The following is a 20,447-nucleotide window of genomic DNA, read 5'->3' as shown; positions in this document are numbered from 1 at the left end:
ATCTCAAAACAGAGTCCAGTAGACAAGCTAGAATGAAAGGGAGATTCCAGTGATGCTGGCAAATTAAACTAGATTGGGAGCATTTACATTCAGAGAGTCACCACTTGTTCCATCAGCAACGTGGAGACAAGCTTAAACTATGAGGACAGGCACAGGAGCCGCTGCAGCGGCAATCCTGCCAACCCTCCTTCTGTGATCACTTCCCCCGTCACTGCACTGACCAGCCATTCAGCCACAAGGGGAAGGGATACCACAGACTGTTGCCAGAGCTTTGTTGTGGAATCATAGACAAGTGACAGAAATAAAAACTAAACGTGAAACTCTATAGCACTTACTATAGTTGATTATTGCCTACTCCTTTAGTTTGAAAGCATTACAAGGTATGTAGCAAGTTTATGAAATGCTTTAACTGGTATATAAACTGATTTGGCATTTATTTTTACTCAGATATGTGTGAACAACATTAGAGAAAAATCAGCAAAAAATGATTTTCTCTCTTAAACAAAATTAAAATTAGGGATATTAGAAATTAGCCATATCCAAAAATCATTGTAGTTTAATACCCAGAAACAATGACTGATGTTTTTAAACACGCCTAACATTCAGTGAACCCATAGTAAGAAATAAATGAAACCTTGGTGAAGCCATTGGGACATGTCATTTGAGAAAGCAATACCTGTCCTTTGGGATTATACGAGATACTCCAGTGTCTTTGTAATAAAGTCCCCTTCTTCTGCTTAACGTTGTTTGAATAGGATTTGTCATTTACAAACAAAAAGAATACCAACCAACAAACTGGAATAGTGACATTTCCCATGCAGATTTCTAAGGTTTGGGTCGTTGTTTTGAAAAGGGATTGGCACACAGTAGGCATTTCATAAATGGTGGCTGTTAATGGCAGAGTAAATTGATCATCCTAGGTTGACATTTTGTGTTTTATCCTCAATGAAATAAAAGCAATGGCTATTCTGTAATGTGGGAACCACAGAAAGAGTGACAGATTGGTGAGGGATGAGGACATTGGATGTAGAAACAAAATTAATGCTGGTGGTCAAAAGATGGCAGATGTTAAAGCCGCGTCACTCTCATGTCCCAGTCAGCTATGCTGCCATGTTAATTCCAGGTGTAGCTGTTCAACAACGTACAGTGCCTTCAACTGGGGTTAGGGTTAAGGTTATGTAGAGAATGAGACTCACACTGAGTTTAGTTCTAAAAGAATTGATTTAATAAAGGCTCCCTTGTAAGATTCATATATAAAACTAATAAACATTTAAGCTAACTTCCAAGAAAAATGTTAATTCTTTGTTAAAAATAAGAATGATTGGCACTCTAATAATAAACAATCTATTAAAAAATATGTTTAGCGTAAGAAATACTCTACCATAATAGGATTAGGCCAGTGATGTTGAAAATAACTAAACAATATTTATATTCATTTATTTATTTATTGAGACAGAGTCTCACTCTCTCACCCAGGCTGCAGTGCAATGGTGTGATCTCAGCTCACTGCAACCTCCACCTCCTGGGCTAAAGCCATCCTCCCTCCTCAACCCCCCAAGTACCTGAGACTACAGGCATGCAACACCACACCGGCGTGCATTTTTTGTAGACCTGGGGTTTTGTCATGTTGCCCGGGCTGGTCTTGGACTCCTGGACTCAAGAGATCTTCCTGCCTCAGCCTCCTAAAGTACTAGCATTATATGTGTGAGCCAATGCACCCAGCCATATTTTACTTTTATCATTCATTTAAATTATTGAAAAGTTGAATTATAATTATTTTATAAAGACATGAGGTTAAAAATCAGGTATCTAAACATAAAAGCAACTAAATATTAATCTTGCCTGTACACAGGACTTAATAATATGATTTAAATATGCATATGAAAATATAGCACATACAAACCTATCCACATGAATTAGTTCAAATTGTCACCCTTAAAACTGTCTTTATGCTCTGAGAAAAAAAAATGTATAAAATAAAAAATACATGCATAAGGGAAAAATAATGTGTGATAAACCATGATAATAGATAAATATGGCTATCATCTCTGTCACACATTGTTATCATAGTCATGTAGGCATTTGTGGTTTAATTGTGTTACAGCAAAATTGTCTTTATATTAAAAGGTTGAAGACTGGGTGTAGATATTTTTAATCAAAGAATTTTACCTTAAATACAAGGAATTACATATACTTGTATGCTTATCATGACTGACATCTGTCGTTCCTTTTCAAAAATAAAGCATGTGCTGTCATAATTTGAAAAATAAATAAGCAAAATACCTGGATTTTGGAGGATACACGAGCAATGCACTGAAAGCATCCCTCTATAGTTTACATCTAGTACAATTTCCAATCAGTAGAGGGCTCCCTCGTCTGTGCAAGGCCTAGAGTAAAAATGCACAGTCTGTATATGCAGCAGTCACACATCGCGTGCATGTGCGCGCACACACACACACACTCTCTCTCTGACACACACCATCTAGATTAATAAAGCTGTCATTTTTCATTGTTTTCAAATCACCTGTAATATCAGTTGAGTTTAAAGCCTAGTGGGAGGAACACACAGGCAGCACCCATTGGCAATATGTTAAAACATTCTCTACCTAAAAATACTGATAGGTGTTTACAAGTTTTCTTCATTTCACTGTGACATTCCTCAGCTCTGATGTGCATTTGGCTGCTTTCCTGAATTCACACATCTCTCTGTTTGCTCATGTGCTTGTGCATTTTGCAGAAGTGTCACTACCCAAGCTTTGCAAAATAACGAACTCAATCTTCTAAGTGACATTGCTGAGGCTGTGTCTTTATTACACCCTCCAAAACTTGAGAGTCAGAAACAAAAATTAGAAAAATGAAGCAACTAGTAATGTTTGCTTTGGACTGAAGTCACTCAGTCCAGCTGTATTTTTCCCCACTGAAAAATAGATGAAGACATCCTAAGTGGGTTGAGTTTTATTTGGGATTATTTTTCCTCTTTCCTTGGCCTGTAGGCTAGCTGATTCACTGATGCACAGCGAAAATGCCAAAAATATGCAAACCTCACTGGGGTAGAAATTTGTAACAGAAAGGGAATTTCTGGCGGTGTAAAAGCAGGGCTGGAATAATCTCAGACAGTACCCCCAGGCCAGTTTTCATGATACAGTTAAAAACTGGCTGGGCCGCCAGCAGAATCAACTGTTAAAACATCTTGCTGATTGTTTATGGTAGTTGCCCAATAGATGCTTAAAAACATTGGTTTTCATGGACCTCTGGTGGAAACCTCTTATACCCAGCTGATCCTCAGTTATTATTCATATATTTGCTCAGTAGCCAGATCCAAGAATTCATCTGGAAGCTCTTAAAGGAGAGAGAAGATAAAGAATCTATGATTTTTCAATTCTAGAATCACCGTGTCTGAGAAATTTTTCTTGCCCATTTTTTAATTCTCCCCACAGGGCTCTCTGCTTAATAGTCTCACCAGTTTCTTTATGTGTCACATATTTCCATTGTCTACTCCAACCTGCAGTTTAAAATGGGGCCATTTTGAAAGGAATGTACTGCTTTTTGCCCTTTATCCCACTTGCTCTTGCTGAAGTTCAACTTTGAAATACCTCATCCCATTACCTAAATGTTTCCGGGCATTTCCAGAAGGCCTCTCACATATGCTTGAAACAGGTCACTCAGTTCTCAGGTGGCAACTACCAGATACAACAACCACTTTGGTTCAGGATTACGAAGCCTGATTATGTTACAGATCTGAACCTTGTACAGCAATCCAAAACTCCTGCCAGTGAAGCAGATATTTTGATCTCCTCTCCAAAACTTGTGTTGATCTCTCAATTGGTTTCAGAACTGGAGTGGAAGAAAGAAGCATGATTAATCCTATCTCCACTCTCCAATCTCAACAGCTACTTATTATGATCTTGATGAAGAAACTAAGATTCAGAGAGGTTAAGCAACATGCGAAAATCATCCATTAGTAAGCGGCAGTCCCAGAATTCAAATCCATGCTTTCTAAGTCTTAATCCTATGCTTGTTTCACAGCTCCTGTAACATTAGATAAGAAGCTTACCCTTGCTCTGCAAGGCTTCATATAAAGATTAGTATACTTCTGCCTATAAAACATGAGATAAAAATATAATGGCCTCATAGACTGAGAGGATACACAATTCTAGATAAAACCCAATTCTTTTGTTTTGACATTCAAAGTCACCTACTCTTTATGACCACTACCCTCACTACAAATGCCCCTATTCTGATGTGTTTTTCCATTAAATAAGATTTGCACTATCCTTCTTTGGAGTCTTTGCTCATGCAGGCCTTCTCACATTCCCTCTATTCTCATTTCTCATTCATCCAATTCTCATTCATGCTTCAGAACCTTGCCTCTAACAACTTTCACCAGTTAGCTCAGGTTTTCCTCTGACAGTTATTGTTGTAAACCTCTCAATTTGCATTTATACATTCTTCATGTTATTTGGGAATTTTACAAGTGAATATACCATTTTCACATGTCTGGATAGTAATCTCTTGAGATTATGAGTAGTCTTTGCTATATATGTAGGTATTAAGTGAGCTTATTTATATCAGATATAGGCCATACAATCTCACCACTTATAGATGCTTTTCACTGTATTGATAGATTAATGCTCCCCTTTATACATACCTCTAGGCTACTCAAACTCTATAAATGTATCTCCATATATCCGTGCAATTCTCTTTTTGAAACTAGAACAAATTAAGGGAATTGTTTCTAAAAATTTGAGATTGAGGTAGAAAAGAGGAGGATGAAAAAATAATAAGTAACATTTTAAACTTTTTCTTACTCTGTCCTATATTCAGAAAATGTTTTAATGATAGAATTTTGACATCTGTAGCAAGACAAAGCTCCTTTCTTTTAATCACCAGTCAAAGAATATTACCATTGAGCTGGTTTCAATGAACAATGAACTCATATATTTCCATTGACTAACAAAGGAATATTGATATCAAACATATATGTTTTATTATGGGTGAATATCAGTACGTGAGCATGGAGTCCTTAGGAAAATTACAAATGCCGAAGTACTTTGTAGAGTATTGCATAATTGATTTTACCAGCCAGAATAGCGGATGGATCTTATGCTCTAAATATTTAAATTTTGGGGGCAACTTAACAAGTTTTCTTTCATGGTCATCATTTTTAGAAATCTTTCTATCACTTAGGGAAGTGTTATAAATAATACAGGGTGGGAATATCCTAGGGAGAAATGAGAATTTCTGATTCTAAGAGGGACATTAAATAATTTCATCTCATGAACAAAATCTGAGTGGTTGGAAGTGGCTGTTGAGACTTTAGAGTGCTATGTTGATGAGGATTCTGGGTCTGGGGCCAGGCTCTGTCATGTCATGAGTGATTAGTAATGTTTGCAATAAATGCAGAATTGTAAGGGAAAGCACACGTCATATTTTGCCACTGCTGCTGTATTGCTGAGATTCTGCCATTTTTTTTTGTTGTTATTGTTGTTCTTCTTTGGTGTCCAGGAAGGGCTTAGACCCATAAATGTTAATATTATAATGCCATATGGAAGCATACAGTAAAAATATATGAAAACTTCCATGTTCGGGGTATGCCCATCCTGGGGTATGAATGGTAGTAGATCATAGCAGTGTTGTGTGAATAACTAGATTGCCATAGTGATGGGGTAAGGGACGGGGGAGAAGGCATTTGCTGGTTTCCATGCTGTAAAGACTCTTGCCCTGGCTGATTCCAAGTCACCAATGTGGGGTCATCAAACTCAGAACTGAAAAGACGTGTGTACAGCCCAGGCCAGTATGAGGAAGCTACAGCCAACCAGTGATTACAAGTGAACTTCTAGGGTTCAGGGTGCTGAGTAAACCCTGGGCCATAGAAAGAAGGATAGACATAGGGATCCAAGGAAGGACCAGAAGACCATAGACAGATCAACTGTGTGCAGCTGGGGAACAGTATCAGTTATAAATCAAAGCTCAGGCCAACATTTCACAGTTATAACAACGTAAGAATCAGTTTCAATGCCACCCTCCAAAAGCATACATTTTACCTTATCTGCTGATACAACGTGTCTTCCAGGGCCATATGCTGAGACAGCATAGTATATCAGTAACGAGCATTTTTTGTTGTTGTTTTTGGTTTTTGAGAGGGAGTATCACTCTTGTTACCCAGGCTGGAGTGCAATGGAGTGATTTTGGCTCACCGCAACCTCTGCCTCCTAAGTTCAAGCGATTCTCCTGCCTCAGCCTCCCGAGTAGCTGGGATTACAGGCATGCGCCAACACGCCCAGCTAACTTTGTATTTTTAGTAGAAACAGGGTTTCTCCATGTTGATCAGGCAGGTCTCAAATTCCCAACCTCAGGTGATCCACCCGCCTCAGCCTCCCAAAGTGCTGGGATTACAGGCATAAGTCACCGCGCCCAGTTCTAAGTGTATGGTTTTTACAGTCAGACACCATGGGCTTGAATTCTAGCTCTGCCGTGTATTAAATATTAGCTCTGAAACCTTGAGAAAAATACTTACCCTCTCTGTGCCTCAGTTTTCTCATCTATTAAAATAGGAGTATTAGTAGTACCATCGTGTCATTTAAAATTGAATGAGTGAGTAACTGTAAACTGCATAGAACAACATACGCATTTGCTGCATGGAGACTGATGCATAATTGCATAATTAAGGTACATAAAATGTAGATTTGCAACTTTTATCAACATACCATTTTCAGTAGATAATTTACCCTTGAACTTAGGACAGAGGCACGGGATAGCTATGATAAAAACACTCACTAGTGTAACTGATTAACTCTACTTTTATAAGCATAACAATTTCACTTGTCCTTCTATATCATCCCATTTATCTTGGGAAGATAAGTAGGAATAACAATTATAATAGCAAATACACACCATTTTTAAAGTTCCATTTTATAGTAATTTAGATTTTTTATGGCAAACTTAGTAACAAGGCCAAAATTGAGATGTTTTTATTCTTACAAATTTCATTTTACATTGAAAAGTTGCACTGTTTTTGTTATGTTGAAGAGTTTACTGAAAAACTTCATATCAGAGATTTATAGCGTTTTAATCTATAATAGATTGTGTATATAATAAAGGACATTTTTCCTATTGGATTTCTAAAAAATATGTCAATTTATCAAACATAAATTCATAAAATAAAAATTCTGGCAGTGGTCAAACTCATTATACCACAGTGATCCTATTTTCCTCAGCACTGGATTTAACTTTCTAACTCTGTAAATTTCACATTTAGCCAAGTTTTTAACTACAACAAGTTAAAATAGAGCAGAAAGAACCTTTCCTGCCAGTTCTATTCAGTAGCATGTTAATCAGATTGCAGTAATAAGTATGAAACAATGCATGCAATTATCAGCGGTTAATTTGAAACTACTTCATGTCAGTTTCTTTCAGAGCAATACGTTAGTAGAGTAATTATTTATTACCCTGAGGACATGATCAATGATATCCTTCCATAATAACGTCTGCAAAAAGAGTAGGCATCTTCATTTACATAAAGAAGAAGCTATAGAAACTGAGGTTTTTTTCCAGCTAAATAAAAGCAGAAAACTGTTTCTAAGCTGTTTCCAACCATTTCATTAGTAGTAATACATAAGCAAATCATTTGTTACACTTCAACATTTTTATGGTAACATAATGCTGAGGGGAAAAAAACAGAATTAATGATTTAAATCCACAAAGACTATCTTTATTGAGAAAGGGGAAAATGACCCATTTCTAAATGTCATTGTCATCATTAATACATATGTGCTAGTCCCTTCCACATACATGATAATTCACCAGTTCCTTAGCTAGAGCTTGAGGATAGAATTTATGGCAAGCCCTGAGTGATTAACAAACACATGGTCTACACAGCTGGGCCATGGTTGTGCAAAGGCAAGAAAAAGATGTCAGGTTAACCAGGTGGCCACAATTAGATGGTGCAGTTAAATAACTGGGAAGTTGATATTAGAGGATACCATCTTGGCTTTCAGAGTTCACTGTATATTAGGCAAGAAATCCTGTAGGTCTTCATATCCAATTAATTCATCTTATTGTATAAAATACTCATCTTTCTGAGGAGGACAAGAAAAGAAAAGTATCTCACCTCCGGAAGTAGTTAGTCTGCACAATGGAAGAGAGGAGACAGAAAAATGGAATAGGCTGGAAAGGCCTAGTGAAACGGAAATGGTTAGAATGATGCACAAGTCTGAGAAGGATCCTCCACATTTTACAATCCCAGGAGCCTCCATTCATCTGGAGAATGGCATTCTACCAGTTGGGCAGTCGACAGCCTGCACATCTACATGTGAGGGACCCAAACTGAGATGATGATTTGGGGCAGAGGTCAAGGTCAAATTTCAAAGTAGGAGGATCAAATGAAAGACACAGGCAGGTTTTGGAGTCCAAGTGAGGTAGGGGTCTACAAATGCTATTCAAGATGTCCTCAGTATTTAGCCATTTGTGGAAGGATTCATAGCTCTAACAGAGTCAAAGATAAAGCTAAACTGGTGAAATTACCAGTCATATGGTACCTTACATACAGAAAGTTAGCAGAGTATAATGTGGGAAAGAAAGAAATTTTCAAATGTATAAAATGAAAATAGCCAGGTGCTTTGGCTCACGCCTGTAATCCCAGCACTTTGGGAGGCTGAGGCAGGCGGATCACCTGAGGTCGGGAGTTCGAGACCAGCCTGACCAGCATGGCGAAACCCCGTCTCTGTTAAAAATACAAAATTAGCCGGGCATAGTGGTGCATGCCTGTAATTCCAGCTACACGGGAGGCTGAGGCAGGAGAATCGCTTGAACCCAGAAGGCAGAGGTTGTGGTGAGCCGAGATCACGCCATTGCACTCCATTCTGGGCAACAAGAGTGAAACTAAGTCTCAAAAAAGAAAAAAGAAAAAATGAAAATAATAATCTTTAATAAAATACAAATATTTGCTTTTAAAGGTTTGAAAGGATTACATGAGAATTGTGTACATGATGGACTCTATGATCCAACTGCTCAGCTCCTTTTCGTTTTTCCAGGAATAGTATTCCCTTTCTATGAGAACCATACTCCTTCCACACCATAATTTTTGCTGGGTATTGCTATACTTGTTATTACTCAGGCAACTTGATCCTATATTATCAATGTGGGTATGGAAGCTACCTGCCCTGTTAGGCTAGTTTGAATTCTTTTCTGCAATGTTTTGCATTCAAATAGGGAAAGAAAGTAGCATCTGGTGTGGTACTCATGAAATGTAAAATGAAGAGCTGTCAGCAGCGATGTTCCCTATCATATGGAGGAAGATGGTCTGCAGTAGGACAGAAGAGAGCTGGCATGGAGAGAAGGAGAGAGAAAGTCCTGATGAAATTCAGGTCCCTATCATTTTATTTTTATTCTTTTAGGGACAGGGTCTCATTCTGTCATCCAGGCTAGAGTGTGTAGCATGATTATAGCTCACGGTAACCCCGAGCTCCTGGACTCAAGCAATCCTCCCACCTCAGCTTCCTGAGTAGGTAGGACTACAGGTGCACACTACTATGCCCAGCTATTTTACGGTTTTGTAGAGATGGGGGTCTTGCTATGTTGCCCAAGCTCTTCTAGAACTTCTGACCTCAAGCAATCCTCCCACCTTGGCCTCCCAAAATGCCGGGATTACAGACATGGCCTGTCTGCTTTATCGTCTAATTCTTGAGGTCCAGTGGAACCCTTACTCTGCCTACAGTTTATTTAGTCAACTCTTCTTTCAGTATTGTTACACACGCCAGTGTCTTTTCAATGAATCACCTTCTCTGCTTAAGCTACTTTGAACCAGTTCTCTGACTAAAGCAGAATGCAATATACTCTGCTTAGCATGAAACACATACTAGGTCTAAAGAAAAGAAAAGAAGATGAGGAAGAAAAATAGAAGAAAGAGCAACATATTGAACATAAAATCCTGTTAAGCTTATAGATCGTTCTTTGTACGTGAGTTTTTAATTGCTTTTTAATTGTTTCAGGTATATTAATCATGCTTTACTAAATAGTATTTGACTCTTTAAAGTAAGATACTATATGTTGTATATTAAGTTATCTCAAATAATATCCACTACAGTTCCAGGCTAAAAATAGTAAAAAAAAAAAAAAAAGAAAAGAAAATCTAATTAATTGATCTAATAATTTGCTTTTGTCCATTCACTTTCTAAGACTCTGGGTTACTATTTGATGCACCAGAAGTAATAACTTCCTAATGGTGTTCCACAGATAGACAAGATCTAAGGTATCTCTGGGGAACCATTACCACTTTTTCCGTCAGATTTGGCACAATATTTGCATGATTCCATGTGTTACTAATTTGACAAGAATGGTTTGGCTTCATGAAAACCTGAAGCATAAAGTAGAATTTGGGGCAGCCTCTTAGTTTATCCACCAACCAATAAACTTAGTAAAACCTAGAGTAATAGCCAAGTCCCAGACATCTAAGGAAAAAAGTCCTGAGAATCAAGTTGTTGAGATTTTTTTAGACTTCTCATCCAGTAAATGGGATAAGTTCAGTTAGCAGCAATAGAGAAATGCTTCCTATTTGATTTTATTAACTGATTGATATGAATTAATGCATTAAGATATTTGATTGTGTCATAAAATGTGTATATGAGCATCATGATTCAATTTAATGTACCTATTACTGGTTGATGTGCCATTATATTAGGCTAAATTAAAAGCTTTTATGGAAAAAAAATTACAATTAAAGACTCAAAATTGATTGCATTCATAACTTAAAAGAAGATATTCTGTTCCATTAATATTTTGAATAATTAAAATAATATATCAGAAAACAATGTGGAAAAATTAAAAGGTAGACAAGGTAAAACAAAGACAAATAGATATAAAGTCAAAAATAAAGTTCACTTTCTAGGTTAAATCAATATTTTCTCTTTAGTTCAAGTTTTTAAGAACTGGAAGAGCAAGAAAAGTCACATGGTTAATTGCTTGTCTCAGCAAGTAAGTTTTAGGTCACATTGTCATAAAAGAGATGAATATCCCTTCTTTCTTCTTCCAAATTACAAAACAAATTGATTCCAAATAAAGCATTTTAATTTTTTAAAATAATGTTTTCATAGATATTAAGATGACACTTTGAACAGACCATGAAAACTCTCTTCATGCAACATGTGCCTTATGAAGTGTGGCCAACTCCATTTGTCTAGGACCGAGGGATTTCTGGGTCATGAGACTTTCAGTGTTAATATGAAGACAATCCTCCTGGGAAACTGAGGTGGTTGGTCATCCTAGATGAGCAAATTACTTGGCTTATTTGTAAACATAAGTATCCAGAAGCAGATTTATTTTAATGTTGTGATTTACTCTTGAAGGCTTAAATTTGCTTCTCTCTCATTTTAAGTATATAAAGACTGATTCCTATAAAGACATATGGCATTGACATATTGGGATTTTTTTAAGATTTCTTATTTCTCCTAATTTTAAGGATCAGGAAATATTCTACCTTTCCTACTGGCAGTGTAGTCCATGGACCAAAAGCATCAGCCTCACCTAGGAGTTTACGAACAGTTCATAATAATAAAATTAAACCCAGGCATACTGAGTACACAGAATATATATTATTAACAAATTCCCAGGTGATTCATATATGCAGTAAAGTTTAAGGGGCACTGATCTAAGTTCACTTAAGAATTTTCTACATGGACTCCAATTTTTCTCTATTTTCAACTTTCTTTTCAATTCCTATCTAGTCCACTACAAAGTCAATATAGCCTCATTAGCTCAGTTGCAATTAATTTGAGATGTATAATCATTTGACCTGGTTTGAACTCATGATTTTGCCCTGCAACCCTTGCCCTACATATGAAAAGGAGTTATCTAAGTGAGAGGGTAGAGTTGGAAAAACCTACCCTTTTAACTTGTTAGCAAATTAATTCTTCATAAAGTATTGAATGCTATCTGGAAATTAAAATAGGCCTAACAGGACCTTTATTTGAAAACTTTTTGTTTGCAGGCAATTCAAATTAGTGAAAGAAAGAGAACTATATGAGATTAAAAAATATTTACACAACCATCCCCCAGTTGGCCTGATTTTGTGAAGTTTGATTGAACATTTTAGCAACTCTTGTCTAATTAGTTAAGCTCATTTAACATACTTTCCTGGTACATTATACTGCAAAATTGAGTCTAATTCTTGGAAGAAGCCGTACTCTTTTAGGTCTCCATGTTTTCTTTTACTTTTTGTTTTCTGATTAGGAAGCCCCTCCCCACCACCCTCAAGCCCCGTACCTGTTTTCTGACTGGAAAACTCATACTCATCCTTTAAATGTCACTTTAAATGCTATTTCCTATGTAATCAATCTTTCAGGTTTAGGTTCTCCCCTACTGTGTCACTCTCTTTCTGTCTTTGAATAGCTTTTAATATTTATTACATTGAGTGATTAAGGTTTGTATGTGAGAGATCCTCCAAATGGACTATTGAGTCCTGCAGACAAATTACCTTTATAGACTTAACAACCAACTCTGACTATGGGCTTAATAGATATCCATTGAATGTCTGAATGAATGAAAAACTGAGTGAATGAATGAATGTGTTTTAAATGATGAAAACTCACTGAGAACGAATATTTTGAATGTTCTTATATATTTATTTCAATAAATTCTTACTGTCCTAGAAGAACCAGAAGACAGGAGATACAGACATGTGTGTCTAGAAATCTGATGCAGGTCCATCATTTCAGTACACATAAACATCTTATGTAAGCTGAAACTGAAGTAATTGATGGTTTTTGCATTATTTCTTCAAAGTTTTCTTTGTTTAAAAAGTCAGCCCATTTGTACCACATGGCAGGCTGTTCTATGGTTTGCTCCAATTTCCACTAGTCCTGTGCTATGATGACGGGGCACACACTGGCTTGGTCTTTCCAGTCTCATTGTAACAAGATAGACCTTTAATCTCCTAGTGCATTACCTGAATGAAGAATGGTGACTGAGATTTGTTGACAGTGGCAAAAATGCCATTTAAAGTTTACAAAGCGCTATGAACTTCAAGGATGAAGAATGAAATTTAATTTTAAAGCAAATTGCACTTTTGGAGAAGATTAATGCAAATTGTTAGATGTGAATTTAAGTCAAATGCTTACCCATAGTGTTTGGAAAATACCTACCTACCTATATGTATGTCTTAAAAGTAACAAAAAAGCACCATTCCAGATCAAGAAGTGTATTTTTTATTTAGTAATCTAAATTAACTATATCTTAGTCTACTTACACCCTTGCAGATTTGGGAGCAGGGATTGAATCTCAAATGTCTTCAGAGAGAAGACTGATAAAGTAAATGAGTGAAGTGAGCCAGGTGGGGCTTGAGGTAACCCAAGAGTTTATGCTATGTTGAAGGGACAACATTTACTCTGTTTCAACAGATTATGATCATGCAGAAATCTGACTTTAAGATTGCTATATATTTTAGTTTTTCAAAAAAAGCTAATGTTCTAGACATTTACACAAAATATCCCATCGTCTAAATGTTGGCAAGTAATTCATAATTTTAAACCTATGTGAGTTAAATAGAATATGTCTGATGAGTGGATATGGCTCACGAACTAACAGTGTATACCCTTTGTTATACAGAAATGTCTCTCTTTGAAATCTGAATTTAGACTGTTCTGACTCATAAATAATTGGATGTCCTTGTATGGTAGAATGTGTTCTGTGAGCAGGTCTTTTCTAGTTGTAATGCTTAGTTGGAAAAGACTACAAAAGGGTCATGTAGACTCTGTCTGGAAAGAAACCAGTCAAGGATAAACACAGTGCAATCTGGAATGGATGGGTGATGTGTTACCCAAGGTAATTAGTTAAAAATAAATAATCCACACTTCAAAAAGTGTATTTCAAGATTCCAGTGATAGTTCTTCTAGGGACATCAAAGTCCGTGTGGGTGTTTCCCCTATGGAAAATAGTTGCTTTAAGTATGGCCACTTTTAATAGGTGATGAAAGTTTCTCTACATCACACTTCACATCCATCGTCCCTAAGTCTTGTTTAGAGTTACAGCATGATCTCTTTTGTGCTATGGAAAGTTTAAAAACACCTATACCATGTTTTAGGAAGAACAGTTAGTGAAAGAGCTGTGCCCTTTCCTAAGACCATATTGGAAATTCCAGCAATAGCTATCAGTGAAAAACTGTTGTACCCAGCAATAGAAATCTATTAATAGTTGATCATAGCAAAGGCAGCAGCAAAACACAGCAATAAAAGGCAAGAGAATCCAATATAAAGAGTTTCCATGAATAAGCACACTGGGAGTTCTCCCTAACCCCCAAATAACTGGACATATGTTGGCAATCCAATTTTTGACAATAAAGCTTAAAGGGGAGTAATGTCATTATCACATATATTTTAAAAATTGCTTCTTGTATTATATTTTTAGGATGATGAGGCTTATAATATATAGGTTACACTTTACAACATAAATATTTCATAATATAATGCTTTACATTTTGTGAAACTCAATTAACAATTTTATACATCTGCAAACTAATGTTGACATTTCCTAATATCAGTATTACTGCTGTCAATTTTACAAGAGCAAAGTATAAAATATGTGGCTTGTCACCCCCGTTTTCTTTTTGTTCAATTCATTGGTGCTATTCTTACAGCTTAGCACTCAGATAAGCCCAAAATATTGCTTCTGCTCCCTGCCCTTCCAGAACCCCCTGTATAGCACCCCATATGCAAATCTACAATACAAGATCACTTTACTAAAATAAACTGAATGAATGTTATAAGCTATATGAATAGCAAGACATAATATAGAATCTGTCCAAATTAAATGATTTATTTTGAGATGTTGGCATCATCATCTTTTGCTTCTTAATAATCATAATATCCTTACAAAAGACATCATCACAAAATGGGCACAAATACAGGATTTATATTTTGTTTTTAAAGACCAGCTCTGTTTATTGCAAAGCACTCACTCTTCCAAGATCTTCCACTGCCTCGTTTCTCTAGCTCTTCTGCAGATAGTCATTATCTTTTCCATTCCAGTGTATCAAAAGAAGCTTGAACCCTATTTCTTACATTTTCATAATACAAAACATTTCTTAGACTGATTTAAATGACTCAAACACATAAGAATTGGATGACCATAATTTTCAATGCTTTCTCATACGTCCACTTGGTCAGAATACAATTTGACCAATGAACTCTTACGCATAAGCATTAATTTCTGCTATTAAAGAGGCAGTGTGGGACATTAACTCAACTTCTCGTACAGATTTTTTGAACAACAGACTGCTTCTTTAATATAGCAGAAATTCATGCATATGTGTAAGAGTCCATTGGTCAAATTGTATTCTGACCAAGTGGACGTACGAAAAAGCGTATTGTCTTTGTCTATATTGTTTTGTTATCTATTCTAATAGAAGATAAATAAGGCATCTCCAAGTTGTTATCTGATTAATTACTATCTATTTTCATATCTTTAGAGAAATTCACTTTTAATGGCATTTTACTGAGAAGCAGTATATGGCTTTGGAAGAGCGAAGGCAGGAGGAACAGTCGACAATACTAGAGGACTTTACCTCTTTAGAAAATGAGTAGCACAGGGAAAGATACATTCATTTCAGGTTGGATCATTACCACGCTGGCTCTGTTCCTCTGTGTCTAGTGACAGAAACAACTAAAATGGAAATCTAGTTCAAAGGAGATAAAGAAGATTAGGTCACTGCCCATCACTCTGAATATCCAGACATTAGTTCAGCGTGATTCATCTATCTACACTGAAACCAGTCTGGAGGGCTGAAGTTCTCACATATCTATAAACGATCATTTGTTTTATACTAAAAGCTTAGTGTTATATCAGCTGTATTAATTGCCACCCAAATTAATGTTTAAATATTATTCTGTTTCCATTTTGATTGGGGGAGGGACGGCTGTCGGGTTTCTTTCTATTCTAGCAACCAGGAAAGACCAAGGTGACTTTGGAGAGGAAGTTGCCTTGTGATACTATCATTATCAGTAATTAGCCACAGTTAGTAAGCTTCTATTAATCAAATCCACATCTGGAAAGACTTTAACTAATTCTGTGAGATGAACAGTGTTTGCAAAATTTAAAGCATGGAAGGTAACATTGCCTAATTTTGCAAGCCAATGCAGGGCAGAAAAGAAAAAAAACTCTAGCATTAAAGCATAAATAATCTTGTTTAATTAAGCCTATTGTCTATAAAATTATATATAACATTTATATACATATTTAGAATAAGTATAACTATTCCCTTTTACAAAATTGGAAAGTCAAAATAAAAAAATTTAACTATTCTACATATATCCCTCTCATACATTAGTTAATGAGATGCTATAGCAAATGTCTAAGCATGTTGTAAATAAATAGGCAAAGGTAAACATCTTAATTTTAAGGGACTGTGAGTGTAAATCCTTGGCATTTCTAGGCAAGAGGGAAATGTCCAAATTCTAAGGAAGAATGTAAGGGGTGAAGATGTGATATTACTATCCCTTTCCTCTGCCCTAGGAAAAGAGAGATGAAATATAAATAGGAGGCTCGGCTGCACGTACTCTCCTGTACCTTTAGCCAAGTGTTATGGGGACACCAGACAGGTATCAATCCATTCCAAAAAAAAAAAAAAGTCTAAAACTTAGAATTTTTACTTTCAAGTGCAGAGCAATTTTATCCCTGAAAAAAAACTTCCCCTTTGGCTCATCTTAATATTAGCCAACTACACAACCCCACGTGTACTAGTCAGGGTTCTCTAAGGGGACAGAATTAATAGGATATATGTATATATGAAGGGCAGTTTATTAAGAATTGACTCACAATCACAAGGTGAAGTCCCACGATAGGCTGTCTACAAACTGGGGAGCAAGGAAGCTAGTCCGAGTCCCAGACCTCAAGAACAGAGACGCCAACTATGCAGCCTTCAGTCTATGACCAAAGGCCCGAGGGCCCCTGGCAAACCACTGGTGTAAGTCCAAGTGTCCAAAAGCTGAAGAACTTGGAGTCTGATGTTCGAGGGCAGGAAGCTTCCAGCATGGGTGAAAGATGAAGACCGAAAGACTCAGCAAGTCAACTCCTTCTACCTTTTTCTGCCTGCTTTTTTCTAGCCACACTGGCAACTGATTAGATGGTGACCAACCACACTGAGGGTGGGTCTGCCTCTCCCAGCTCACTGACTCAGATGTTTTTCTCCTTTGGCAACATCCTCACAGACACACCCAGGAACACTACTTTGCATCCTTCAATTAAATCAAATTGACACTCAATATTAACCATCATACCATGCTTTATTTAATTTTACTACTTCCTAATCCAAGGCTTCCAATAAACTATATTTTTACCTAATTAGCACAGCACCTACTGTATCTGCTTCCTGGTTTAGATGTAATGAAAAGAGCATCAAGTCTTGAGGCTACCATTTTCCAGTCAGGGAATGTTGGGCAATTAATTAAACCTCATTGAGTTCTGTTTTTCTCTTCTACATTTTTTGCAAAAGTCAAATCATTTTATGCTTTCTAAATTGCTCTACGAAGGAAAAATAGTAATACTCTAACAAAATAGATACTGAGGGATGATTGTATTTGCTTGTATATTTTTTCTTTTATTGTTCCTTTTTCCTTCTAACTATCTGAAACTTGCCTCTTTCCCTAAGACATTCTTTTCATCATAGCATTGTCTCCTTCGCTTTTTTGACCATGGAGGTATGGCAGATGTCTTCCTTGCTTCTTATAGCTACTTTCAGATTACTGTCTTCCCCTACTCCCTGAAATCCCTGGATTTTAAGCTTATACCATCAGAATATATCACTCCTATCCTTCCTAATAGATTTGCAGCACTTTGGTCCACTTGCTTTCATTCTTTAAAAAATATTAGTCCCCTATTCACTGTCATTTCTCTTACATACTACAACTTTACAATGATTATTTTAAGATTCATAAAAACAATATTTTCAATAACTTGTCCATTCATTTATAAGTCAAATAAAAGATTAGGACCTCAAATTTGTCAGGCCCTAATCTCGAGGTGGGAAATAGAGAAGTAAAGCAAAAAACAAAATCACTGCTTTTAAGGAAATGGTATTCAAGTGGAGGAGACAGAAAATAAGTAAAATCAAAAAGAAAAAAATATAGTATTTCAGATAATGATAAGGGCTGAGAAGAAGAAAAAGATAAACCAAGAAACGTAGCTATGTAATGTATATGTTTGGGGGTGGGGTGATGGGGCTTTGAAATTTTAAGAGTGGTCAGAAAGAATATCACTAAGAAGATGACTTCTGAATAAGGATATGAGGGAATTCAAAATACAAAGGCTTTTTAGTTCCTTGACCTCTCCTCTGACAGTCTGTTGCCTACCGTACCTAAGCAATATGTCCCCATAGACACAACTTACATCCTCTCAATACTAATGTACCCTTCCGTACTCTCAGTTCCAAGCATGCCACTCTCTGATCACCACCCCTATCATTCCAACTCTTACCTTTGTGCATTCTAGCTCATATAGTCCTTCATTCCCACTGGATCTAAGGTTAGTTAATTGTTAGTTAATTATTTCTCATCCCTCCTTTTGTTTTTACTTCCTTCCTTAATTAGTTGGTATTAATGGCCCACTACTAAAATCACTTTATTGTATATAATATTAACCCTCAACTGCCCTACCTACTCCCTTTATTGTGCCCACTTGGCAGAATCCCAATCTTGATTAATCTATTCAATCTTGCATCTCAACAGCTAAATGTGATAATTACCTCATGCATACTTCAATCTTCTCAAACCTTTAGTAGTTCCTCTGACTCCCTCAAACTCAATTGAGGATTATGTGTCTTACATTTCTGAGAAACTTAACTTCTGCATATTTCCAATATTACATTTACCAACCAACCCAAATACAGCTAATATACTCTGCCTTGTTGCTTCTCAGCAAGAATAAACTGTCCATGACTTTTATTTATTTATTTATTTGTTTATTTACTTACCTATTTATTTTTTTGAGATGGAGTTTTGCTCTTGTTGTTCTGGTTGGAGTGCAGTGGCATGATCCTGGCTCGCTACAACCTCCGCCTCCCAGGTTCAAGTGATTCTTCTGCCTCAGCTTCCCCAGTAAGTGGGATCACAGGTACGTGCCACCACACCCAGTAGAGTGGGGTTTCATCATGTTGGCCAGGCTGGCCTCAAACTCCTGACCTTAGGTGATCCACCTGCCTCAGCCTCCCAAAGTGCAGGGATTACAGGCATGAGACACCACGTACAGCCCATGACTTTCTTTAGGATGAACTCCTCCTTTAGTAGACATAAATTATTCTCTAATCACATTAAATCCCTCATTTTACTAAACTCCCCATCAGCACACAAGCATACTATAATATTTTATATCAAGAGAAAGAAAGAAAAGAAACAGAGAAAGTGAAAGAAAGAGAGGAAAGAAGGATGGAAGGAAGGAAGGAAAGAAAGAAGGAAGAAGGGAGGGAGGAGAGGGAGGGAGGGAGGGAGAGAGAGAGAGGAAGGGAGAGAGGGAAATATTTTTCAATTTCATATTCCTCTTCAACCACTATACTGCATCTCTGCTTCCATTTATGGAAAAGCTTCAAAATAGTTGTGTATACTCATTATCTCCATTTCTGCTCCTTTTTTCACTCTGGAACCCACCAAGATTAGGCTTTTGTTCTTGCCATTCCAACAAAAAGCTCTGGTCAAAGTCCCTGCAATGTCTATTTTGATAAATCAAATCCTATATTCATAATTTTTATCTTAATTCAACCTATCTGTGCCTTCCACACAGTTGATCAGTTCTTCTTCTAGTACCCTGTTCATTTGGCTTCCAGGACACTCTTCTCCTTTCATCTTATTTACTGTACCTGGTTATTTTACTTTTCTGGTCTCCTATCATCTTGTAATAATGAACTTTTCCAGGGCTTAATCATCAGACCTCTTTCCTCTTTTTGGCAAAACCTACTGACTTTCATTTCACCCTACGGATGTAAATACTATGCCTATACTGACACTTGCAAAAATTCGTATTTCCGTTCAGTACCCTTCCTTGAACTCTACATTCTTATTTTCAACTAGTCACTTTACCTCTCCTCTTAGATATCTAATATACAACTCAAATGTAACAGCTGCAAAGGTAACTTCATTTATTTTCTTCTTCCTTCCAAAACTATTTTGCTTTTCTGATTAGTGACAACTATTTATTTTAAATTGCTCAGGTCAAATTTCTTGGGACCATTTTCGCTTTTCTCTTTCTCTCATACTCTAAACTGTAAAGGAAAAAAATGCTCTGGAGTGATTCATCAGGCAAGGAAAACTATTCAGCTCAGTGCAGTGTCTCTTACCTGTAATCCCAGAATTTTGGGAGGCTGAGGTGGGAGGATCACTTGAGCCCAGGAGCTCAAGAGCAGCCTGGGCAACAGAGTGAGACCCTGTCTCTTCAGAAAGAGGAAAAAAAAAAAAAAACTAGCCAGGCATGGT

General features: G+C 36.7%; 1 long non-coding RNA gene across 1 annotated transcript in view; it reads right to left on the bottom strand.

Annotated features, from left to right (window-relative positions):
• Positions 1-2,509: 2,509 nt before the first annotated feature.
• Positions 2,510-20,447, bottom strand: part of LOC140712077 (uncharacterized) — a 78,898-nt gene continuing 60,960 nt past the window's right edge. The window contains exon 4 of the long non-coding RNA XR_012093533.1: positions 2,510-3,834. This is a non-coding gene — a long non-coding RNA (uncharacterized lncRNA). The remainder of the gene's footprint in view (positions 3,835-20,447) is intronic.

This window comes from Chlorocebus sabaeus, chromosome 7 (assembly GCF_047675955.1).
Source record: "Chlorocebus sabaeus isolate Y175 chromosome 7, mChlSab1.0.hap1, whole genome shotgun sequence".
Lineage (NCBI taxonomy): Eukaryota > Metazoa > Chordata > Mammalia > Primates > Cercopithecidae > Chlorocebus > Chlorocebus sabaeus.
The sequence above is the reverse complement of the archived record's forward strand: the minus strand, read 5'-3'. Positions and strand labels throughout refer to the sequence as shown.